This window comes from Panthera pardus, unplaced genomic scaffold (assembly GCF_024362965.1).
Source record: "Panthera pardus isolate Hobbes unplaced genomic scaffold, ASM2436296v1 HiC_scaffold_24, whole genome shotgun sequence".
NCBI classification, from domain to species: domain Eukaryota; kingdom Metazoa; phylum Chordata; class Mammalia; order Carnivora; family Felidae; genus Panthera; species Panthera pardus.
This window is the reverse complement of record NW_026526810.1, coordinates 26,931,985-26,958,537: the sequence shown is the minus strand read 5'-3', so window position 1 is coordinate 26,958,537 and position 26,553 is coordinate 26,931,985. Positions and strand designations below refer to the sequence as shown.

Sequence of the window (26,553 nt, the reverse complement as noted above, 5' to 3'; positions counted from 1 at the left end):
CGAATGAATGGAGGAGTGAAAAAAAAAAAATCCCATGAGCCCAGATTCTTCTAGCAAGGAGTAACTGGTCATCAAAAAAGCAATGAATTGTCAACTCTTGTGATCCTTGCTTATTATTTTATATTGGTCTTTTTAATTTAATGGGGAAAATAGAAATACATTTTCCTGTTGGAAAATTTATTTTAAAAACAATGAAAGCCAGACAGGGAAAGATGATAGGAACTCAGTTATTAAAGACTTTTATTGCCAACGCCAATGTTAATATTTTATCTTGGGAAACAGAATCTACCTCTTACCCCATAGACATTCGGGCAATATTATTTCTAGGGTAAGAAATGAGGAACCAAGTCCGGTAGATCATGGGCAAGCCCAGATATGCAGAGAACAAAGAGTGGGCTGGACCCAGGACAGAACAAGGGCCTGAAGCCACATAAACAAGCCACAAGAACCTTTTGACTTTTGGTATAAAAGCAAGACCGGGTGGACAGGAAGGAAGGTGAGCAAAGGACAGAATTCAGGATAAGCAATAAGTCACACAAGAAAATGACATAAACCGTGGTTGCAGGAAGCTCACAACCCAGTATTTCAGGAACACGGAAAGCAGTCAGAGATCCAAGCAAAAAAAATGGATCCAAAATCTAAACACAGACAAGGGAATGATAATCAGGACATGAGTTGATAGAGAAGCAGTGTTTGGGAGGCCACAGACTCAAGAGAACCGGCTGGTAGACCAGAGTGCCGGAGGTTTTCCAAGGTGGTGAGACAAAGCCAGGGGCTTCTTGTCATCTCTGTACGTGGGGGATGTGCCATCTTGCAATGTTTTTAGCCCTCCTTTTACTGTTCCTTACAAATAGAATTGTGATTTCTGTGTTAAGGAAGGCTATCCTTGGGCGTTCATAGGCCATCACAGCATTGTCTACTTTGCTACTGATGTTGAATGTTTGAGACACGTAGCAAAGTATCTTTAAAACCATTTTACATAACAATGGACTTATACCCAGAATATATAAAGAACTCATAATATTAATAATGATAAGACTAACAACCTGTTAAAATAAGCAACAGGTTTAAAATTTTTTTAAGTTGAGGCGCCTGGGTGGCTCAGTCGGTTGAGTGTCCGACTTCAGCTCAGGTCATGATCTCGCGGTCTGTGAGTTTGAGCCCCGCATCGGGCTCTGTGCTGACAGCTCAGAGCCTGGAGCTTGGTTCGGATTCTGAGTCTCCCTCTCTCTCTGCCCCTCCCCCACTCATGTTCTGTCTCTCTCTGTCTCAGAAATAAACATTTAAAAATTTTTTTTTTAATTTTTTAAAGTTTATTTATTTGAGAGAGAGAGCAGGGGTGGGGCAGAGAGAGTGAGAGAGAGAAAGAGAGAGAGAATCCCAAGCAGGCTCCGCACTGTCAGCACAGAGCCTGATGCACAGCCAGAACCCATGAACCGTGAGATCATGACCTGAGCTGAAACCAAGAGTCAGGCGCTTAACCAACTGAGCCACCCAGACGCCCCGAAGATGGGCAAAAGGTTTCAGTTGAAACTTAGCAAAAGAAGATACATAAATGGCCAATAATTACATGAAGATGCTCAACATCGTTAATCATTAGGAAGGCACAAATTAAAACCTCCACTTGATGATACAGAGTGTTGGTGAGGAGCAGAGACAGAAACCTTCCTACATTGCCAGTTGGTGTGTAAAATGGCACAACCACTTTGGAGAATTGATCCAGCAATTCCATTCCTGGGTGTTCACTGAAGAGAAACCAAAACACGGACACACACCCACAAACACAAACAAGAATATTAACAGCTCTATTCCTAATGGCCCAAAACACAAAACAAAGCAAATAGCCACCAATAGGTGAGTGGAAACACATCGGGGTGTATTCACACAGCAGATACGTTCAACAAAAAGGTACATACTACTCGTACAACAACGTGGCTGAAGCTCAGAAACATTATGTTGATCCAAAGAAGCCAGACACAAAAGAGTTCATCTACAGAATTCGGTTTATATGAAGTTCTAAGACAGGGGCAACTAAGCTGGGGTAACAGAAATCAGAAAGTGGAGGTCTCAGTTTACAGAAATTGACTTGAAAGGGGCAGGAGGGAGCTTTCTCAGGTAATGGAAATGTTCTATACTTTGATTTATGGGGTGGACGCATGAGTGTAAATATCGTTAATATTTGTAAATGTTTGTCAAAACTCAGGGAACAGTACGCTTAAAGGTTGTGCATTTTGGTATGTGTAAATTGTATCTTTACAAGGAAGAAACTCAGGTTGGGAGAAATAAAGATGCTTGCTTAAAGTCAGGCAGCAAATAAATGGCAAAGCCAGTACCTGAACTCTAGGCCAACGAGAGCTAGGGCCCTATTGTCAGAGCCTGGCCTCTTTGGCCACATCACCTTCTCTGAGCGAACATGGAAGGTGAAAAATAGCTGAGCACGTCTGCAGGGCAGCAGATAAAAGACTTCTTTGTACCTAGGGAAGGAAGGGCAGCAATCACGGAGGTCACATTTCTATCCTGGGCACGAGGCGGCTAGTAATGACCTGTGATGGAAAGAGCCAGTTCCATCTGGCCACCTGCAGGAGTTATTAGGAGGGCTTGACAGATGTTGGAGTGGAGATAAGCATCACCATCCGCCTTGTGGATCTTGCCCGTACAGAAGGTATTAAGGTTATTCTTTTGTGGGTATCCACCTTGGGTAGTAAATAATACACTCATTTCATTTAAAAAAATTTTTTTTTACATTTATTCTTGAGAGACAGAGACAGAGCACAAGTGGAGAGGGACAGAGCGAGAAGGAGACACAGAATCGGAAGCAGGCTCCAGGCTCCAAGCTGTCAGCACAGAGCCCGACGCGGGGCTCGAACTCACAGACCGTGAGATCATGACCTGAGTCGAAGTTGGACACTCAACCAACTGAGCCACTCAGGCGCCCCTACACTCATTTCATTTTTAAGACCTTGCAAAAACAAAAAAACAAAAACAAAAAAAAAAAACCCCAAAAACCTATGAATTAATCAATACATTTCCGTGACAAGAAAACAGAAACTACAAACAAAAGGAGAAGAATTCAAAGCTTCCTAGGTCCCCTTTATCCTGTGGTAATCTCAGATATGGTTTATTGTCTGCTAACAAATGAAAAGTTTAACAAAAGTGGGATCGTACTATAGGTGCCACATTTTGTGATGTGCTTTTTATCTTTATTTATTTTTTAAACATTTTTTTTAACGTTTTATTTATTTTTGAGACAGGGAGAGACAGAGCATGAACGGGGGAGGGTCAGAGAGAGGGAGACACAGAATCTGAAACAGGCTCCAGGCTCTGAGCTGTCAGCACAGAGCCCGATGCGGGGCTCGAACTCACGGACCTTGAGATCATGACCTGAGCCGAAGTCGGCCGCTTAACCGACTGAGCCACCCAGGCGTCCCTGTAATGTGCTTTTTAAAGAACACATCATGCACATCTCTCTGTTAGAAGATATAAATAGATAACCTTTCGTTTGGGTGTATAACATGCCATGGATGGGTGTGTCCAAATGTATCTAACCAAGCCTTGCTATTACTTACATTGTTTCCAGGTGTTTACTGTCCTTCAGGAGAACCTGTCCTACATGTGTGTTCGCTTACTTTTTTAGTTACTCCCTCAGGGAAAGTTCCTAACACTAGGAATTCTGGGTCAAAACTGAGGTTTGGATATCTTTGGGGCATTTAATGCATATTGCCATTTTTTGTTTTCAGAATGGTTTTACCAATTTCCATTCTCACCAGCAGTGATTTCATGTGTTATCCTGGGTCTCCCTAATGCACACTGTAACTTTAGTCCCTGTGTTAGGGACTACCTCTTTTCATGGAACCATGGTCTGTCAGGGTTAAAAATTAACCTGTGATGCTGTCTGGCTCCCATCTCCTAAGCAATGCCTGAATCCCCTTTTGGATTCTGCTAGTTTGAAGATGAAAACTATTTGTCTTAAAATGTTAATTTGAGGACACGATCAATGTTCAAATGGAGTCAAAAACTTGGATGAGCTGGAGAGAGGAGAGATCATGGGCTCCAAATACCTCAGTTTCAGGGCTGGCTGTATCATCGCCTGTCGCGGTGTGTGATCCTAGGCAGGTGGCTTGCTTGCCCTGCCCAGGCTTCCGTGGCCCCATGTCTAAGATGAGGGACCCAAGAGCGCCCAGTCTCTGTGTTGTCTTCAGTTATGACATTCTCTACATCTTTGGCTATTTAAAGCATTCCTCAGGAAGGCTGGGCTTGTAAATTTTAAGTGTCAGGCCTTTGAAATGCAGCTTGTGTGGGAAAGGAAAAAACCCAGCAGCTAGTTTGCCGCTGGATCAGAAATCCTATGTTCTTTGTGAAGTAATAAATTGTGTCTTGGCTCCCGGATTATTCCAGGTTGCCTCGGGTTTTGCGGAAGTGGCTTTTTCAGGAATTGTTCCCGTTGCCGGAAAGTGGGTGTTAATTTGTGCCTTGGCTATTTTTCAGGGCACACTCTGGCAAAGCCCTGGCAGGGTTTTGTTTTTTTTTTTTTCAGAGGGTCAGCAGATGCAGGGAGCTGGCTGTTGCTCCCCTTGCAAGATGACACATACCCTCAGTTAATAACCCAAATTGGACCCGTAGTCAGGGACCTGCATTTTAGAATGGACCACTGACCCTGGGCCTCTGCAGGGGTTTGGGACAAGTGGAAACACTCTGGTCAACGTATAGGATACAGGGGAGCCAAAAGCATAGAAACTGATTAGTATGCCTTAATAAATTATCTGGGACCCATTGAGATGGGGTCCAGGTAGGGTCCCGGAAGAGGAGAGGCAGCTAAGAAAAGTGAGCCGGGAATGAAATGGAGTAACATTGGCACGGGGTTCTCGATAGCCTGTGTTTATCCACCTTTTTTACTCTATGCGATATCTCTGGGGTATCATCACCGGCATTTTGTCCCCAGTCCACCCAGCAAGCGGGTGCAAGAGCAGGAGTGGCCCAATCACATTGATCTGAATTGAATCTCTGCTTTCTTGGCAGATTTTTGCAGTCTCTCACCTCCTTCCTCTTCTGTCTCACTCATCTATGGCAACAGTTGAAAAACATCTCTTCTTTCTTCTGCTGTGAGTCTGTGGTAACAAATTAGTCATTTGTCAATCTGCAGTATAATGTGCTTGGGAAACATGGCCCAGTCTAGCATTTCCCAGACTTCAGTCATTCAGCCTTCAGGATTTATGCCAAGTTCATGTACCGCATGTCCTATTATTTATTTCATGTTTGTCTTCCAATAAATGGACTAAATCATTTTTTTATTCTAAGCACTGCAGTATCTGTGAAATCACCCATTTGATGGGCCAGATAGTCTTCTAATATATCTTAAAATAATTAGCTATCATTTTTAAATGTTCATCTAATTTCATAACCATTAAATTTCTCAAATGTTGATTTGTATGCTAGTACTGTGTCTTGTTTATACCCCCTTTGATAACACTTGCCATACTCTGAGAAATTAATTAACATTAAATAAAAGTTAACACTCAGTTCCTTGGTTGAAGTAGCCACATTGTAAGTGCTCAGTAGCCACGGTGGCTGGCCGTTGCCATGTTGGGACAGTGCAGACCGAGAAAATTGTACTGGATGCCTTTGGCTATGATTTGCCCGGGGCATGTTGACTGCTTTCATTGGCTCAAGCTAAGCTAATATGCGGCAAGGTTACCCAAAGGACTGTGAGTAGTGATTAATTTAGGAATTGCTAGCAAAAATGTCAAATAATAGCTTATTCCACTGGCCATTATCCAAGTAGGCAGCAAGGCAGGTAGATGCATTTGAACTCCAGTAACAGATCCGCTTCCATATGCTGTTAACCACCTCTCTCCCGCAGCCCCCTCTGTCCCTAACCCTGTCACCCTCATGTCCCCCACCCCGCCCTCCCAGTCTGCCTCCCTCCTTTCTGGGCACAGCTCTGTGTATTTTCTGCTTTCCTGCTCCTTCTGCCTCTCTCTCTCCATCTCCCTGTGTCCTAGTCTCACATTCACTCTTGGCTTCTGTCCTTTCTCTCCCTTTCACCTTCCCAGCCAGAAACCTCCCTCATTCAGAATCCGCGTGGATTTGGATTTCGTTTTGTAAATTATTCTTCAACTACAATAATTTCAGACCAAAGGGCATTCTCAGTTGTAACGTGAATAAGGGATACCTCCTAGCGGTATCCGTGGAGATGTGACCAGCCACACACTGGACGCCTCTGCTTGGAAGCCCACCGGCACGTCATTGTCAAGATGCCTAAAACTAAACCGTTTCCCACGCAAACTCCTGACTGCCCCTCACTGATGTAACGACACCTGACTACTTGCTTTGGCCCTACTCCTCATCCAAAGCCACCTTTTTTTTTTCTTTGTAAACTTTTGTGTAAATTCTAGTTGGTTCACATACAGTGCAATGCTGGTTTCAGGAGTAGAATTCAGTGATTCTCACTTACAGACAACACACAGTGCTCATCACAAGGTGCCCTCCTTAATGCCCATCACCCATCTAGACCATCCCCCACTCACCTCCCTCCAGCAACCCTCAGATTGTTCTCTGTCATTAAGAGTCTCTTATGGTTTGTTTCCTTCTCTCTCTCTTTTTTCCCTTCCCCTATGTTCATCTGTTTTGTTTCTTAAATTCCACTTATGAGTGAAATCATATGGTATCTTTCTCTGACTGACTTACTTTGCTTAGCTCCATCCATATTGTTGCAAATGGCAAGATTTCATTCTTTTTGATGGCTGGGTGATACTCTGTTCTGTGTGTGTGTGTGTGTGTATAGTTATAGTTATAGTTATATAGATAATATCTATCCATAGTTTGGCTATTGTTGATAATGCTGATATAAACATTGGGGTTCATGTGCCTCTTCAGATCTGTACCTTTGTATCCTTTGGGTAAATACCTAGTAGTGCAATTGTTGGATCATAGGGTGGTGCTATTTTTTTTTTTTTTTTGAAGTTTTTGAGGAAACTCCATACTGTTTTCCAGAGTACCAAAGCCACCTTTAAAAGAACGAGAGAACTTTTAAAATGTAAATAAAATAAAATAATAAAATTAATTTAAATTAGAAAAATTTTAAAAAGCAAGGGGCACCTGGGTGGCTCAGTGGGTTAAGCATCCACCTTTGGCTCAGGTCATGATCTCGTGGTCTGTGAGTTAGAGCCCCGTGACAGCTGAGAGCCTGGATGGAGCCTGCTTCAGATTCTGTGTCTCCTTCTCCCTCTGCTCCACCCTGCTCACATTCTGTCTCTCTCTCTCTCTCTCTCTCAGAAATAAATAAATGTTAAAAAAAAAACTTAAGAACAAGAGAATTTTTGGTCATGCTTCTCTTCAGCCCATCGAAGAGCAGCCCAAAGCCCCCTCTGTGGCATTGATTACCTCTGTTGAGCAGGCTACAAGCTGGGAATCACTTAAAAAGCTTGATGCAACTTCTTTTAAAATACAAAATGACCCTGTTAGAGCTTGGAAAGCTTCAAAAGGATCCCCAAGAGAGGGAAGTGCTGCATAGACATGTGTATGCTTTGTCTGTTGGCCATGAATGTTGAGGAGAACAGACCAGACACTTTTATCCTTATTGTAATGATCCAGAGACCTCAGGCAGGAGAGGAAAGGAGAAGTTGGGCCCGAGAGCTCTCAGAAGTGCAGAATGCACTGGAGAACATATATGCATTGCTTGATTGCACAAAACAGACCCTTCCTTAGGTGGACAAAGTTGCGACTTTCTCTTATTCCTTGCGAGGAAATGTGTTTTCCTTTTTTTTTTTTTTTCCTGGTTCCTCATTCTAAATGCGTTCAATTAGGCTGTGGAAAATTTAGTTCCTCTTGCTAATTTATACAAGAAGTTATGATACCTTGGGATCCTTCATCTGTCAGCTTTAAACCTTAAATATGGGATTGATTATTCCCAGAAAGGTGATGTGATGCTCTGTTCTCTTTCTCAGACAAAGGGAGGCATCTGTCCAAAATGCAGAGTCCCTGCCTGGGTGGGAGTCATAGAAGCCTCCTTCTGGCTAGGTTCCGTACTGCTCCACTCTCTGAAAAAGAGAAACGAATCCAAGTTTAACTAACCTTAATCTTATTAAAGTTTAAAGTCTGTGTTGTCTTCTGGCATATAATAACCCTAACAACTATTCGTTGAATGCGTGGAATTCAGCGATGTGTTAGCTGCTGTAGACCCCTCATCTCATTAATTCTTGTCACAGCCCTGATAGTGTGGACCCACTTCCCCCATATTTTAGTTTGACGAATTTTGAATCTAATAGAGGTAAACAACTTGCCAAAGATCACACAGCCAAAAAGTGCCAGAGCTCTGTGGTTTTGGACCCCGTTCTTTTGTATTTTGTCATCACACCGTGTTTTTTGAAGGTTTTACTGTGGGCTGGGCACTATTCTAGGCTCAGGGGCCTCTACAGTGAACAATAAAGAAGAGATTCCTGATCTTATGGAACTTCTATCCTAGAGAAGAAATGCAGAAAGAGTAAGTTAAAAAAGAATCTAGATCATTTCAGAATAGACGCAGTAAAGGGATAATGAATGTGGGGCTGTTTATGCCGGGAGCTCTTGGAAGGATTTTTCTGACAAGATGACCTTTGAACTCAGACCTGAATGACATGAAGGATCCAGAATGCAGGTGTCGAGGACAGCGGAAACAGCAAGTGCAAAGGCCCTGGGGTGAGACTGAGTGTCCGCGTTTCAAGACCCACGAAGGCCAACGTTGCCGTGTAGCCAGTGGGAGTGAGGGATAGAATATAAGGTCAGACATGTAGACAGGCTTTGGGTTTTGTTCCAAGTATAGTAACACACCACAGAAGGATTCTAAGCGGCAGAAGAAAAGGATCTGAATTAAGTTTTTAAAAGATTATTCTAGTTTCTGTGTGGGGAATAGTGGGTACAGGAGCAAGACAGGAAGTGGAGGAGATATTTAGAAGAATGTGAACTCCAGAGGGACTGGAGGTTTTCAAAGGAAAAGGACAGTGCCTTGCAAACAGCAGAGTGGTGGTTATAAGACAGTTTTTAACTCTGCCTCCATCCCAGCCCTCAGGTACCCATGCTGTGAAGAGGGAGGCACAGGGGCCAGCCAGGTCCAATCAGTGGGCTGAAGGGCAGGGAACGTTCAGAAAAGATGAAGCTGTAAAGATCTTTCTTCACACAGTGGTGGCAAATCATAGTAATCAGAGCCAGTTTTATTGAGCACGTATTATGTGTCTAGCAGTATTTTAAACGCTTTCCTTGGAATAGCTTCTTTAGTCCCTACAGTAATCCTAAAGTGTAGGTACTGTTATTAGCCCCACTTTACACAGGAAGCTGAGACACAGAGGAGTTAAGACACTTGTAGTTACTAGGGCTGCATAGGGCTGGCATGACAGATTCTGGATTTCGGAAGGGAGAGTGGCAAGGTTCAGGGATTGTCAGAGAAGGTTGGAGAGTGAGCTCTCTAAGAGAGGGGTGGACTGGTCTGGAGCCGGCACCCAAATGACAAAGGTGATCTGGGAGGTAGGGACGAGGGTAAGCAAGTTTGTTCCCTGATGCCATCTGCCCTGACTAACACTGGAAGAAGCTTCCTGATCCGTACAGACTGGAAGCTTGCAGCCCCTGAGCAACGCTCTCTCCTGTGGATGGAGTGGAGCCACAGGGCGAGCCAGGGCCTCCTCCTCCTCCCTGGGATTGCTTTCTTAGGCAGCTTTTAGGAAGAACAGTATCATCTAAACAAGACGGTGTCTTGACCTCTCTAATCCTACTGCTCTTGGGTGGGGACAATGCTCATACTTCCATATTTCTGGGATGTTTTACTGTGAGTCTTCTTTGGAGATAATAATTCCTGCACTATGATTAATTAAGCACTTCCTACCTATAAGGTTATATGATGAGCACGAGATATGTATTATTCCTTCAGTAAACACAACAGTCTTTTTTGTTTTAATCTGTATTCATTTTTGAGAGAGAGAGAGAGAGAGAGAGAGAGAGAGTCAGGGAGGGGCAGAAAGAGAAGAAGACACAGAAATCTGAAGCAGGCTCCGGGCTCTGAGCTCTCAGCACAGAGCCCAACACGGGGCTCGAACTCATGGAGTGCAAGATCATGATCTGAGCTGGAGCTGGACGCCCAACCGACTGAGCCACCCTGGAGCCCCAGACACAGCAGTCTTGATAGAGCTGCTATTCTTGCTCCCCCCCTTTTCAGATGGACTATCTGAGCTCTCTTGCCCATAACTTGCCCAAAGTTAACAGTGAATGGTGGGCCCAAGATCTGAACCCTTTCAATCTGGTACCAGAAGTCAATTCTTTTTTGTTGTTGTTGTTAAAGATTTTATTTTTAAGCAATCGCTACACCCAATGTGGGGTCTGAACCCACAACCCCAAGCTCAAGAGTCACATGCTCCCCGGACTGAGCCAGCCAGGTGCCCCAGAGGTCAATCCTTAATCATTCTGCCTCAGGTGAGGAACATACGTGTGCTGGATTGGGGCCAGTGTTTCCCAGGAAATCTTCGTAAACCCCCCAAAGAATGAGTGAGTGTAGCAACACCATGGTGGAGGAGAGATCTTAAGGGTGAACATCTCAGGTCTCCCATGACCACACTGATTTTGAAATGTCCACAGACCAGCTGTCAGGATCAGAGAGCACCTGAAAGTGATAAACTTGGGGGAAACAGGGCTGGGAAGCGGGAGTTGATGTGACTAGAGAGAAAGAAATCATTACTCTACTTACCTGTCTTCTACTAAGTCTGAAAGTGTCAGAACTCAAAGAACACTTTTCCCCCTTTTTAATTCTACTCAATTAACACCTCAAAAGCTACATACCTCCCCACTCTCCCCGCCCAAATAAGGAGAGTGGTGGGATTATGGATAATTCTTGGTAAGTTATTTCAGTTTTCCATGATTTTAAAAAGAAAACAAATATGCAGGGTGTTTTTAGAAGGAAATTGTTTAAATAAATGAAATAAGATTCTTTAGGCATCATATTTAATGAATCCATTTTGTAATTTTTCAAAATATGTTTTCTTCGACATTCATCTATTCCTATCCAAAAAACGGGTGGATAATCTGATCTCAGTTTTCTTAGGCTCGGTGATCTTGGCACAGACACTTTTAAATCATATGTGTGCTTCTCCAACCTGAAAATACCTAGATTTGCTGGACCAGCGAGCTACTGTGGAAGAGCCATGAATGTCTCTCCATGAATGTCTCTGCCAAGTGGCCGTGAGGAAGGAGAAGGCTTCATGGGTCGCTCTGGGTCTTTCATTTGTACTCTAAAAGAATTCATTAGGGGCGCTGGGTGGTTCAGTTGGTTAAGCATCCAACTTCAGCTCAGGTCATGATCTCATGGTTGGTGGGTTCAAGTTGCGTATTGGGCTCTGCACTGGCAGTGTGGAGCCTGCTTGGGATTCTCTCTCTCTCCCTCTGCCTCTCCCGAAAGTGCGCTTTCTCTCTCTCTCTCAAAATAAATAAATAAACAAAAAAATTCATTAATCTGTAAATCAATTTGTTTTCTTTTGATTCCCCTGGTGGATCAGATTTTGCTCTCACCAAACATTCCTTTGAGCTCCTTGGAGAGAAAGATCATTAGTAGTAGACATTTATCGACTTGTTTTTGCAAAAGTGCATTGCTTGCCTATTGTGTTCCAGACTGCAAACATCCAAAAACAGATAAAATGAGATCCTTGTTCTTCGGGGAATCATTGTCCAAAGGAGTTATTCCAAAAATTGGTAAGGGGCAGATAAGAGCCACCAGTGTGGACAGCCAGTCTGTATCTCTTTGTATGACAAATTTCTTGAGAGTTGGGTCCTAACGTCTTGAACACATTCACATAACTTTCAGATCCACATTGCTGTCAGAATGTGAAAATAATGTAACCCTACACTTGCCAAGGAGTTGGGCTTTGCCAGTCATTGAGGCCTACCTACTCTTTAGATGGAGTGATGGAATCCAGAGAGACCACCCAATTAGAAAATGGCGGAGCCATATTTTGAACCTTAAATGCCTACTTGACTGCACTTTTTCCCATCTAAAATAAAACCCTTTGTGTTAGGTGTACATTTTGTATACGGCTTTATACCTCCCCCAATTTATTAGTATTATTACTTATTTATTATTATTTATTATTGACAGCCAGTATTTATTTAGATTAGCCAACATGCTGTACTGTAAAGTCTTGGTAGAAGTGAACTCAAAGCTGTCCTCTGGGCTGCCTCCCCAGTCCAAGGCATCCACAGGCCACCCGTAGAAAATAGTTCTCTTCGAAGGTGTGGGGTTAGGAGTTGGGGTCAGGGAGGTCTAGGACATATGCTTTCATAAAAGGAACGTGAAGTTTCAGCCTGAGCATTTGGAAAAGCAGAAAATGTCGCTCAGTGACTGAAAGATGTATTCAGAATTTCATGCTTAAACATAACCAGTTCTGGGAATAGTGGGTGTCACTTAGCAAGTGCTCAGTAAACATTGGTTGAATGAATGTGGGGAAGAGAAATACAAGCAAAGACAACAAGAAAACCCAGAATCTTCGTTTACTTTCTGTGCACTCCCTGGAATATGTGATTTAACACCTCCATGTCTTCAAGTGGGACTGAAAGCGTTTAATGGCAGAGTTTATGGGTGTCTACTTTCAAATGCTATTCGATGAGGGAACAGGCATGCTGGGGGCAAACCAGGGAGGCGAGAAGAAGGATCCAGTAAGTTCCAAAGTCAGAGGCTTTAAGCGCCAACAATGTAATCAGACTCCAGTCTGGAACCTGAAGCAAGGGCAGCCAGCCTTCTAGAAGCCTCCCTTGCACTGCAGCACCACACATGGATGTACCGCCATGATGGCCACACTTTGTTATCCGGCATATGACGGGAACATAGCCGTCCACACTTTAAGGTTAATCAGTACGGGCTCGTGTTGCTTCATTCTGGGAGAGGAGTGAAAAGACGTCATGACGATTTTATTTGTTTCCTATGGCTGTAACAAATTACCACAGACTCGGTGGCTTAAAACAACAGAAATCTGTTGTTTCCAGTTCTGGAGACCAACCAAACACCCGAAATCAAGGTGTCAGCAGAACTGCACCAAAGGCGTTAGAGGAGAATGAACCCTTGCCCCTTCCAGCTTCTGATGGTCCTGGACGTTCCTCAGGTTGTGGCTGCATCACGGTACAATCTCTGCCTCACTCTGCCCCTGGCCCTCCTCTTCCCTCTGTATTTCCTGCTATCTATACCTTACGAGGACACTTGTAATTGTATTTAGGGCCCACGCAGATAACCGAGAATGATCTCCTCTTGAGATTCTTAATTGCACCTGTAAAGTCGCTTTATCCAAGTACAGTCACGTTGGGAAGGGGAAAATATCTTTTCCTTCTACCCTTCTAAATTCTCACCTGTGAGCTCTGACAGCTGAACGAGGCAGATTCATGAGAGGAAAGCGTACGTATTTGTTTAGCACAAGTTTTACGTGACACGGAGGCCTTTAAGGAAATGAAGACCCAAAGAAAGGGTTCAACCTGAGTGTCTCTACACCAGGTTTGATGAAGAATGGAGAGCGGTGGGGAACTGACATAGGACCGAGGGGTCCAAGAGTGGTACACTGGGGGCAACTTAGCAAGGCCTGTTTGTTCAGTTTGCTCTGGGTGTCCCTCCATCTTGGGGATGAAGGTGCCCCTTTCCTCCGGGTAGAGGGAGGGCACCTGTCACAGGAGGGTCCTATGACCTGTTTCAGGAGGAGATCAGAGTCCTTCCTGCATCTGCCATTTCTCAAGTTCCCTGTGTGAAGTTCCAGTCAATGTGCTCAAGTGCCATATTTTGAGGTAGTGTGTGTGTCCTCAACCCCATCATTCACATTCACAGCTTCTGGGGATAAGGATTTGGATGTATCACTGAGGAGACCACCAGTCAGCCCATTACAATGACATGGGTGTATTAGCAAGACAGTTTGACAGGGGGAGTGTGATGGCAAGGGGAGGGAGGGGAGGGGAGGGGAGGGACATTGGGCTCACCGGCTGCTCAGACCTTAGTGCAGGACTGAGCAAGTGAACAACTACATCAGGGTGGAAACCATGGGAATAGAGGGGAGGAGGTGGAGTCAGGAGACATTTGATGAAAGAATTTGCCAGGACTTGGCCACTAATTGGTGTGATGAATAAGAGAAAGAGAAATTATAGATTTGACTGGAAAGCGTGCTTCCCCAAAACGTGTGCTGTAGGGCACTGGATCTTGGCATATCCGTCGGTATCACGTTGGGGAAACGGTGCCAGAGACAGACACGTTGGGGACACACTGATCAGACAAGGTCAAACAGGCTTCTCCTCTGCAGGATTTCTCCAAGCCTTCAGCACGTGCGTATATATTGTGCCTCTGTAAAGGCAGGTTTCTGGAGGACAGCCTTTCCCAAGCCTATCTGACTGTGGAGCTGCTTGACCTAGATTATCCTGGAGGACAAGAAATCCAGACACCTCTGGAAACGATTGCTCTTAGACTCTCTGCCCTCTGAGATCGGGATCAGAGAGAAAAGAAAATGTAAGTGAGGGCCAGAAGGACGGAGTGAAGAAGAACTGAGCCCAGAGATTGTTGAGGGCCAGGGTTGTCTTCCCAGACCCCTGCCCACACCAGGAGAGAGCCACGGGGACTGGTAACAGTTGGTAGAAGCCACTCAAAGGCTTGCGCGACCCTCTTCGACTTGAATAGTATGTGGGGCTGTCCTGTGGGGTAGGTTCTTCTCTCAATGGTACCTTCTTCTAGACGGGAGAAGCTTTGGCTACAGAGGAAGTGTGGAGCACAAGTTTCAGCCATTGTGCCAATTCTGACCCAGGAGACGGCAACTCTCATGTTCCCAGGAGAAAGGATTCTGGGGAAGAGTGGCATAGATGATTAGCAATGTTGACTGTGACCACAGGAGGAGGGTGGGGATTAGCTCTGGGCCCTTCCTTCTTTATATCGGGAAGAACTGCCTTTCCCACTTGCCCCGCCCTCCCTCTCCTTGTATGAAAAGGGACCATCCAAGAGCACAGCTGAACCCCCACCGCTGCGGTAATCGTGGACTCTGCGGTCTTCGGCATTCCCTGCCTCGTGTAGAGAATGGCTGGTACCCATGACGGAAATATAGACATCAATTTTGCAATGCAGAGTAAAAAGAGCGAATGTCTACTAACCTCTTAGTATGCATCAGACACCACGTTAAGTGTTTTACGTGTAATATCTCATTTAATTCTCATGATAGCCCTAAGGGATAGGTAACATCAATCATCAGATTTTTCTAGACGGGGAATGCGAGGCACGTGGAGCTGGAGTTACTTGCCCAAGGACGCACAGCTAGTGTGTGGTACAACCAGAATTTGACTCCAGGCAGTCTAAAGTTAAAACTGACATTCATAACCACCAGATTATGAATTTAATTATAGATGTTTTGGATTTCTAATGTTGGCAAGACTTGGAAATGGAAACTCGCAGAAGGCAGTGAGGCAGTGAAGGATACACAACTGGACGAGGCCAGGCCTGGGCTCAGAGCCATCGGGGGAGATGGTGGTTGAAAAGTGCCCATGGATAAGTTTATTCAGACTATGAGATTGAGAGTCAATTATACAGATTTACAACGCAGAAAGAACGTCATGCAAACATTTTATGTATTCATGGGAGGTTTTCCCAAGCCATGAGTTAGAAATAACTGACTACTATTATCACAGTCCATGGACAGAACATTCCAACTCTGAGGAAATGGAACCCAGACACAGAACTATATGTCCTAAATCATGCTGAAAAGTCAGAAGCAGTTGGGATTTTTGAGAAGCAGAAATCTCTCTGGTCCCATAAGTGCGGGAGAAAACCATGGTCGTCGGTGAGCCCTGGTGAGGAGATCTGACATTCGGTAGCTTTGCCTTCGCACCCCTGACCTCACACTCAGTGCCCTCCCTGTTCCCTCGAGACCTCAAGACCCTGGAGCAGGGCTCTCACTCCTGAAGGAGCTTCTAACGGATGCCCCGCAGATGCCCAGGAAACAGCTGCGTCGATTGAGCTGAGAAAATGAGAACCAATCCTGTTCAGCCCCATTCTGCTCCTGGATACGTTATCAAAGTGTAAAGTGTTTTCACTGACCCATCCCCATTTCATTGCAGATGTCTGAATTTTCCCTCATATACAGGGGACAAAGTCACGATAAATTGCTACCTACTTGCGCCGAGTTTCATTTTGTTCTGATTCATTGCTCACTTGGGGACCTTCTAAAATCACAGTTTATGGACTCTACATCCTGGTGGTTCCCAGAGATAAATGAGCCTGGATTCCAGGGAATGCAAATGTCTTCAAACTTACAGCCAGCTTCCAGGCTCCCTGCAAAGGTCTCTTAAGCCTCTGAGTATTTCCTCTCTTAAATCACACATCACTGGCACAGGCGGAATATTTTCGAGTGACTTCTTTCTCGTTAGGAGACAGTCCCTTGAAGGCCTACTGAGTAGACAGAAATGCTGTCGTTCTTGGCAGTTTTATTGCACCGTTCTTAGGTCTAGTTTAGAGATTCTCTTTTAAAGCTGGGTTTGTTTGTATTTTTCCTGAAAGAAACTGTTTCTTCAGCGCTGTACTTGAAACAGGACATTGAACCCTCTCTTGGCATGTTTATGGGCTGGGTGAAGGACTGTGTGTGCGAAAGGGGGCTTAGTATCTCACTTGTGCAAATGTCGTGACTTTTACCGGACACCTTTCCAATTAGCTGATGTGACTCCCCAGAGCCTGTGTTGGGCTGTCGCATAGCATTGGCACCCCAAGAACTCTGCCAAATGCTCATCTGGATGTGAAAGTCATTTTTGCTTCAAACTTGAATGGGTTCTCTTACAGAGTCTGTCAGATGTGTTTAAGTGAGCAGGTTAAGGGGATGTGACAGAGAATGAGGGGGCAGTTTTCTGTGCCATGAGGTAAGAGCCACAGCGTCACATCAAGTTAGCATGTTCGGAAAATGGCCCTTTATTGAGATATGCAGACACTTCTTGGGAATGTAAAGAAGCCTGTTGCTCAGGGTGGTAAACAATTGTTCTCAAATGGCGGGGGGGGGGGGGGGGGCGGCGGAGACACAAATAAATCATGTGACAATGTGGGAAGCGTTTGGAACTTCTTGAAGCTTGTTTTTTCCTCATCAGTGTTTACCTTCAAAGCCCTTCAAATGTGCAGCCAAAAATTTGGGTATTTGAAAGTGTGCTACAGACACACACAAAAAGGTCACAAACCACTGATCTGTACCCAAGAATATCAGTTAGGCTCTAATACACACACACACACACACACACACACACACACACACACACCTACTTCCGTTCACATTTATGATTCTTCTTTTGGATTTTCTTAAATCATGCCGCTCCTCTTCATTGAGATTTTTCAGATTTTGTTGATTTCCACCCATGTTTTTGTTTATACTATAATATTTTGCCTGACAGAGCCTACGCGTGAGCCTAGGAAAATTGCTTTCAGTAAGACTGAACAGTAGCCAACCTCTCTTGCTCTCAGGCATATACCCAACTTTCCAAAGCGATTATTCCTGGAAACCACAAAAATTGAAAGTGGAAGACAGCTAACCTGGAAACACCCCCTTGTCCTTCCCCCTCTGCCGTTATCAAGGTCAGTGATGAGGATTAGAGACAAGTGTCCTGGCCCATATGTTGTGGGTATTTTTGTGGTACGTGGGGCTCCTTAACACTGAGAGTTGTGGCCCCTAGGCGCGTGGGGAGCTGCCGTGGAGGGTATTGTCGGGAACTTCCCATTTCAGGAGCTCCACAGTGTCACCCACGAGCCCCTGGCTCTGCAGGAGCGGGATTGTGCTGGAAAGTACACACGCTATAAGGCAGCACCCACACTGCTGCACCGCCCCCTTCTTATTACTGCTGCAACCTTGGGAGAGTTGCCTATTCTGTGAGCCTCAGCCTCCTCCCTTTGTGGAAAATGGAAATAAAATTCCTTCCTCCGCAGTTATTAAAATCAAATAAGATAATGTCTGTCAAGCGCCAGCTACCGCAGCCACTTGGTAAATGTTCATTTCCTTGCGTCTCTTTACCCCATAATATGAGCAATAACTCTCTCATTGGGCTGCAGCTTCTGTTTCTGGAACTGGAATATCTGTACATCAACTGGTGGGGATGATGCTGCTTCTTTAGTGTGTCCATCAGGTTTCTTGGCTGGTCTTAGACGAAGCAGGGGCAGGGGGGCAAATCTGAACGTAAAGCAGGTATTAAGGGTGTAAATAGCAGGGTGTAAGTCTGGGCTATCTGGAGTCACCTTCCTATAAACATATATCACAGTTTATATAATACAGGAAACTGCGATGAACTCTCCCCTTCAGCCCATCCTGTCTACGATGGCAGACTGTTTTGTTGTTTACCAAGCCCATGACTCATTTTTCCTGGGCCCTGGACAGCTAGGTCATATTTCCCTACCTTCTTGCAGTTGCACGTGGCCAGTGGAAGGTAGCCAGGTCCGGTGACCCTCTACTTTCTCCCCTCCCCACCTGCCACATGGATGTCAATGTCCAGGGCGACTCTGGAAACCACGTGCTGAAGCGGACAGAGCCCCCGACAGCCTGGGCTGTGTGGAACAGAGCACTGCCTGCCTCACCATCTGGACTTTACCCAAACAAGAGAGGAACTCTTTGTGTTTTTAACCCATTAAAACCTCAAGGTTTATCTGTTACAGCCACTAACATTACCTTAACTAATAATCTTGACGAAACAAGGGGTAAATGTCTAAAACTTTCCTTTCTGCTGGCATTTGACACCCTTCTGAACATGACAGCACCATTTTGTATTTTGCTACTGGGGGAAAACAAATTTCATAATTGCTTCAAAACGAACTACATGGTCTCTGTTCAAAACAGGCGGTGTATATTAATCATGAGAAATACAGAACAAAGTTCTCTGTCAACAAGAGGTCTCTTTGATTTTTTTTTTTTTTTTTTGCCTAATAGTTTTAGCTGAAAGCCAGGGTTCGTGATTAACTACATTTATTCTGTTTTAAATTAGATTAAACACTCCTGATGCCAGGTGCTGGGCTAGGAAGGAGGAACTTAATAAAGACAGAAGAAATAAAATAATTCTGTTTTTCTAAATTATTAGAAATTCAGAAATTAGAAAATTATTTTTTTTCTAATGCATCCTATATACATCCGTGTTTTCTTAAGTAAAGTATACTGAAGATAGTTTTACTTTTTCCATTCTTCAGCTTCATCAATCATAAAATGAGGGACTATTAATCCACAGGATTTGAGGATTAAATGGGGATCATGTCTACCTCCCAGCCTAATGCCTGGCACAATAAATATTAAATAATACACACAATAACTATTGAAACCTTGACCTCTTTCGTAATGATTTGGTTTATTGGATTCTGCTTTGGAATTACACTTAGGAACATAAATTTTCGCCCTCGGAGACTTGTAAAGTATCTTTGGCCGCTTACCCCAACATCAGTTGGAGCTGGACGGCAGTGCTTTGAGCTGTGGTATCCACTCTTACAATTTTTACTGACTTCTTCTTGCTGGTTTTTACTGACTACACCTTCACCTCCTCTTCCAATCTTTTTCTACGGAGAGAAGAAAATCAAACACCCCTGGTAGAAACACTTGATAAAAGGTGGACAAGCTCTGTATGCAAGCTAGGGAATAGTTTGGCAGAACAGATCACTAGCCACCAGAATGGCTGCTTCAGCGGCTTGGGGGCCCATTACAGTCAATGCCAAGATCACGACTGGTTCCAGCAAACTGAGGTTAACAGAAGTCACAACTCCCAGACTAGGTGTGGCCTTGCTGCTCTTCCTGCCAGCTAGCTCAGCACCTTCACTGGTGGGAGGGAGAGAAGAAAGAGAGGGGGGAGGTAGAGCAAGGGGGGGTGGGGACTGAAGCAGGAGAGGTGGCCCAGGGTAAGAAGTCACTTTGGTGGGTCTTCGCTGAGTGAGGCGGCCAGGTGATTCGTGTGCACATCAGAGCTTTAGGAGCCCAGCTCTTAGGGCACCTGTTCTGCTTTTCATTCTCATCAGCCCTATGTCAGACTACGGGCTCCCCTTGCCAATGACAACTGTCGTTCATGAAGATTATTTCCTAGGGTGTTATGTGAACGTGGCATCCAGTTATCTGGTTCTGTAACACTTCGGCTACCACTGATGCTAAATTGTTTTTCCTATTCCTTTTTCATATTGCATCTGTATATCTTCATTTGTGAGCCCACTATTCACAGTCTTTCCCATTTTTACTGTTATAAGCATCATTTCTTCCAAGTGAGAATAATTTTGGATTTGTTACTCTGTTTTTCTGCTGCCCATTGTAGAAAAAGAATAACTAAATTTTCTTCAGCATGACTAAAATTTTAAGAACAAGAATGTCATACATCACCGCTCCTGTTTACCCCAAATAGAATTATATTAAAGGGGCCATATTATGGCCTACTTTTGGAAAACAGCTTTATTAAGAAATAATTCACTTAGGGGCACCTGGGTGGCTCAGTCAGTTAAGTGTCCGACTTCAGCTCAGGTCATGATCTCACAGTTCATGGGTTTGAGCCCTGCATCAGGCTCTGTCCTGATGGCTCAGAGCCTGGACCCTGCTTCAGATTCTGTGTCTCCCTCTCTGCTCCTCTCTCACTCATGCTCTGTCTCTCAAAAATAAATAAACATTAACTTAAAAAAAAATTTTAAGTGGGTGCCTGGGTGGCTCAGTCGGCTAAGCATCCAACTTCAGCTCAGGTTGTGATCTCACGGTTTTGTGGGTTCAAGCCCCACGTCGGGCTCTGTGCTGACAGCTCAGAGCCTGGAGCCTGCTTCAGATTCTGTGTCTCCTTGTCTCCCTGACCCTCCCCTGCTTGTGCTCTCTTTCTCTCTCTCAAAAAGAAATAAACATTAAAATAAATAATTTTTTTAAGAAATAATTCACATATGGGGCACCTGGGTGGCTCAGTCGGTTAAGCCTCTGACTTCAGCTCAGGTCACAATCTCATGGTCTGTGAGTTCGAGCCCCGCGTCGGGCTCTGGGCTGACGGCTCAGAGCCTGGAGCCTCCTTCCGATTCTGTGTCTCCCTCTCTCTCTGCCCCTCCCCCGTTCATGCTCTGTCTCTCTCTGTCTCAAAAATAAATAAACGTTAAAAAAATTAAAAAAAAAAAAGAAATAATTCACATATACTATGCACCCATGAAAAGTGTACAATGCCATATTTTTAGTATATTCAGAGTTGTGCGACCATTGCCACAATATAATTTTTAGAGATGTTCATCCCCCTAAGAAGAAATCCTGTCCCCCTCTCCTCCCCACACTTCTCGGGCCTAGGAAACTACCCATCTACTTCCTGTCTCTATAAATTTGCCTCTCCTGGACATGTCATCTAAATGGGTAATAGGTGGTCTTCACCAAGTGACCTTGGTGACTACCTTCTTTCACTTAGTGTGGTATTTTCAAGGCCCACCATGTTGTAGTGTGTATCAGCACTTCATTTCTCTTTATGGCCAAATAATACGTCATATGGGGACACACCACATTTTATTTATGCTTTTGTCGTGTGATGGGCACTTGAGATGTTTCCACTTTTTGGCTATCATGAATATTGCTGCTATGAGCATCCATGTTCAAGTTTTTGTGTAGGCGTGTGTTTTCATTTCTCTTGGGTAGATGCAGAGGATTGCCGGATAACTCTACACTTAACTTTATGGTGCAGCTGCCCGACTGGTGTCCACCGTGGCTGCACCATTTTACGTTACCGCCAGTGGTGCGTGAGGGCTCCAATTTCTGCACATCCTCACCAACATTTTTTACTACCTATATTTTTGGCTAGGAGGTATGAAGTGGTTTTACTGTGGTTTTGATTTTCATTTCCCTAATGACTAATGATGTTGAGCATCTTTTCATGTGCTTATGGGCCATTTGTATTTCTTCTTGGGAGAAATGTCTATTCAAGTCCTCTGCCTGTTTTTTAATTAATTAATTAATTGTTTAATTTGCATCCAAGTTAGCATATAGTGCAACAATGATTTCAGGAGTAGATTCCTTAGCGCCCCTTACCCATTTAGCCTATCCCCCCTCCTACTACCTCTCCAGTAACCTTCTGTCTGTTCTCTGTATTTAAGAGTCTCTTATGTTTTGCCCCCCTCCCAGTTTTTACATTATTTTTGCTTCCCTTCCCTTATTTTCATCTATTAGTATCTTAAAGTCCTCGTATGAGTGAAGTCATATGATATTTGTCTTTCTCTGAATTTCACTTAGCATAATACCCTTCAGTTGCATCCACGTAGTTGCAAATGTCCTTTGTCTACTTTTTTTTTATGTTTTCATTTTATTTTTGAGAGAGACAGACAGAGTGTGGGCAGGGGAGGGGCAGAGAGAGAGAGGGAGACACAGAATCTAAAGCAGGCTCCAGGCTCCGAGCTGTTAGCACAGAGCCCGACGCAGGGCTTGAACTCACGAACTGTGAGATCATGACCTGAGCTGAAGTCGGACGTTTAACCGACTGAACCACCCAGGCGCCCCTCCTTTGTCTGTTTTTAATTGGATTATCTTTTTATTATTTATTAAGTTGTAAGAATTTTTTATATATTCTGGACACAAATCCCTTATCAGACATATAATTTGTGACTATTTTCTCCCATTTGGTGGGTTGTCTTTTCATTTTCTTTTTTTTTTGTATTTTTTTAACGTTTATTTATTTTTGAGACAGAGAGAGACAGAGCACGAATGGGGGAGGGTCAGAGAGAGGGAGACACAGAATCTGAAACAGGCTCCAGGCTCTGAGCTGTCAGCACAGAGCCCGACGCGGGGCTCGAACTCACGGACCGCGAGATCGTGACCTGAGCCGAAGTCGTTCGCTCAACCGACTGAGCCACCCAGGCGCACCTCTTTTCATTTTCTTGATGTGATCACTTGCAGCACAAAAGTCTTCGATTTTGATGAAGTCCCATTTGTTTCCTTTGACACTTGTGCTTTTGATGTCATATGTAGGAAACCAATTATGACCCAAGGTCATGAAGTTACTCTGGTGTTTTCTCCTAAGGGTTTTATAGTTTTAGCTTCTACGTTTGGGTCAGTAACCTAACACAAATTGATTTTCTTACAGCTCTGGAAGTCAGAAGTCTAATATAGGTCTCACTAGGCTAACATCAAGGTGTCGACAAGGTCGCATTCCATGTGGAAGCTCTAGGGAAGAATCAATCCCTGCCTTCTTGCCTCTTCTGTGTTCTAGAGTTGGCCCACCTCTTTTGGCTCATGGCTCCCTTTCATCTTCGAAGCCAGTGATGGCATGCTGCATTCTCACATCAAATCACTCTGACTTCCTCTTCTGCCTCTGTCTCCCACATTTAGGGACCTGGTTATTACATTGGGCCCACCTGGATATCCCAAGATAATATGCCTATTTTAAAATCATCTGAGGGGCATCTGGATGGCTCAGTCAGTTAAGGGGCTGACTTCGGCTCAGGTCATGATCATATGGTTCGTGAATTCAAGCCCCAGGTCGGGCTCTGTGCTGACAGCTCAGAGCCTGGAGCCTGCTTTGAATTCTGTGTCTCCCTCTCTCTCTGCCCTTCCCTTGCTTATGCTCTCTCTCTCTCTTCCTCTTCCTCTCTCTCTCTCTCAAAAATAAACATTAAAAAAAAATCATCTGATTAGCCACCTTGATTCCTTCTGCTATCTTAACTCCCTTTGCCGTGCAATGTAACATATTCAATATTCTATCTGCCACAATCTGTGACCTATTTTGAGTTAATTTTTAAATTGTATTTGAGAGAGAGAGGAAGCGCACATGGATGCAGAGGGGAGGGGCAGAGGGAAAGACACAGAATCCTAAGCAGGTTCTATGTTCAGCTGGAGCTCAGACCCCCCATGCGGGGCTCAATCCCAAGACCCTGGGATCATGACCTGAGCTGAAATCAAGAGTCAGACGCTCAACCTACTGAGCCGCCCATTTGCCCCTTGAGGTAATTTTTGTGTGTGGTGTAAGGTAGGGGCCCAACTTCATTCTTCTGCACGTGGACATCCAGTTATCCAGCACCATTTGCTGAAAAGATTCTCCTTCCATTTATGTGGCCTATTTTTCTCTTAACATCAAAATGTACCCCTATCCATCAATATATAACATGGTCATTTGATTTTTTTTAAGTTTATTTATTTATTGAGAGAGAGAGAGAGAGAGAGAGAGCAGTTGTGTGCAAGTAGAAGAGAGGCAGAGAGAAGAAAGAGAGAGAATCAGGGTCTGTGCTGTCAGCACAGAGCCCAACTCAGGGCTCGATCTCACGAACCGTGAGATCAATACCTGAGCCAAGATCAAGAGGCAGATGCTTAACTGACTAGGATTTCACTTTTTGAATACACCATGGAGAATTTACATTGTTTCTCCATTGCTCTCACTATTAAAATTGCCTTTATCTGATTTATGGGTCTTTTTATGGGCATGAACCCTTTTCCATTATCTATGTTGTACATTGCCATCGAAAATGTTCACTTCTTCCCACCATCCTGGTTTAAGCTCTTCTTTTTTCATCTGGGCCACAGCCTTACTCCACCTGGTCTCCCAGCTTCCGATCTTGCCTCTTTCCAGTTTGTTTCTCCATCACAGAGTGGACTTTGAAAATGCAAATCTAGTCACGTAACTGCCACCTCTGTCCTTAAAACAGATCCTCAGTAGGAAAAGGACAAAACTCCTTGTCACTGCCCCCTCTTGGCCTTCGCCTAATCTCATGGGGCCCCTCCACTTGCTTACTCTATCTGTCCACACCTGCTTCCTCTCAGATCCTCTTGAACACCACTTGCTGCCATTGCCAGGCAGTCTCCCTAATGGGGACAGGCCTCTAGCTCACCACACATCTTCCCTCCTCAGCCCATTCCACCTGCAGGCTTAGATTTACCTTGTGGATTTCATTAATTTGGCCTCCTGCACCAGCGAGTGAGGTCTATAAAGATAGGAACGGACTCTGCTTTTGCTGGTATCTACACTCCAGGTTCTAGCGCATGATAGGTACTGATATCTTAGCAAAGGAACAAGATCAATACATTTTCTACTGGGTATTTGACTTTTCATTTAGTTTATGGTATTTTTAATTCACAGAACCCTAAAAATTTGCATAAATCTTTTCCTTTATGGTTTCTGCCTTTGTTCGAGCCATGCTTAAAAGTCCTTCGTGGCTTCAAGAATGTAGAAATGTTGACCTATTTTCTTTTATTGATTTTATACTTCTCTTGTTGGCATTGAAATACTGAATCTGCCTGCCATTTGTTTTTAGCATATGCTATAAACTAGGAAGATGACTTTATTTTCTTGCCAAATGGTTAGCAGTATTCTCAACCCTTTCCATCCTTTCCTTTGCTGACTTGAGGTGACTCGTTGACTACACATTAAATTCTTTCCATGCTTAGTTGTGTAAATAGTCTGTCTTTCCCACACTGGCAGTGTTTGCCACTTTTTAAAATTATTGTAACTCTAGGGGCGCCTGGGTGGCTCAGTCGGTTAAGCGGCCGACTTCAGCTCAGGTCATGATCTCACGGTCCATGGGTTCGAGCCCCACATCGGGCTCTGTGCTGAAAGCTCAGAGCCTGGAGCCTGTTTCAGATTCTGTGTCTCCCTCTCTCTGACCCTCCCCCGTTTATGCTCTGTCTCTCTCTGTCTCAAAAATAAATAAATGTTAAAAAAAAAATATTGTAACTCTAGACTATGTTTTAATATCTGATAGTCACACTTTCTAAGCAAATGCATTTTTATTAAGTAATATTTTTAAGTTCTACGATTTGAACTAAGGGTTACTAGACAGAGAACTGTTGCTCAGAGTGATTCTCAAACTTGGGCGGGTATCCACAGGGCGTGTGCCAACACAGATCGATGGGCCCCCATCTGTTACCGATTCAGTAAGTGTGTTTGCGTTTCTAACAAGTTGCCTGATGATGTGGATCCAAGGACCACGATTTGAGAACCTCTGCCATGGAGTAAAGACTACGGTCAACCTGGGAGTGGCCCAGATGCCTTCTCTGAATTAATTTCCCAGTGTGCCCTCAGACGTCAGATGAGCCTGCCCCGTGTGCTTTTTGTGAGCACCTCCGTGACAGGCTCTGGCCCTGCTCCTGGAACTACTTCAGAGCTGATCCAGGAGAACATAGCCCTCCTTCCAGCAACCCAGAGAGGTGCTCAGCCTAACAGCATAGCTGCCCCGCTGGTGACAGGTGCCTGTGCAGCCATGCTTCGGGCCCTTTAAGGCAGAAATGAGAGAAAGGGAAGAATGCAGTGACTCCCTTTGCTTTAGGCTCTCGCGACTTTCCTTCTGTTCTCCAGCGATGGGATCAGAGAACTCCTCTTTGCTTTCCTCATTTCCTGCTCCCTTGGCTATTTAATGGCTCCTTGGTCCACACAAAGGGAGAGTTAATTACTAACACCTGCTTCTCCTCCCAGACCCATAGGCAACTTCTTGACCGAGACTTTTCCCACCTCGTCCCCACGATGTAAGCATATTTTAGGAAATCGACATAGTTTTAACAATTTAGCCATACAGCATATACTCCGTGGAGAGGGCTGCATCTCACTTCTTCCTTCATAAAGGCACAGACGTATTTTGAGGGAAAAAAAATAGCCTTAGAGGTGCTATCTGCTACAGGTTTG

At 44.4% G+C, this 26,553-nt stretch overlaps 1 protein-coding gene across 3 annotated transcripts in view; it reads left to right on the top strand.

Moving 5' to 3' along the window:
* THSD4 (thrombospondin type 1 domain containing 4) overlaps positions 1-26,553 on the top strand; it is a 566,849-nt gene that overhangs the window by 339,022 nt on the left and 201,274 nt on the right. The gene's annotated exons all lie outside the window — the stretch shown is intronic.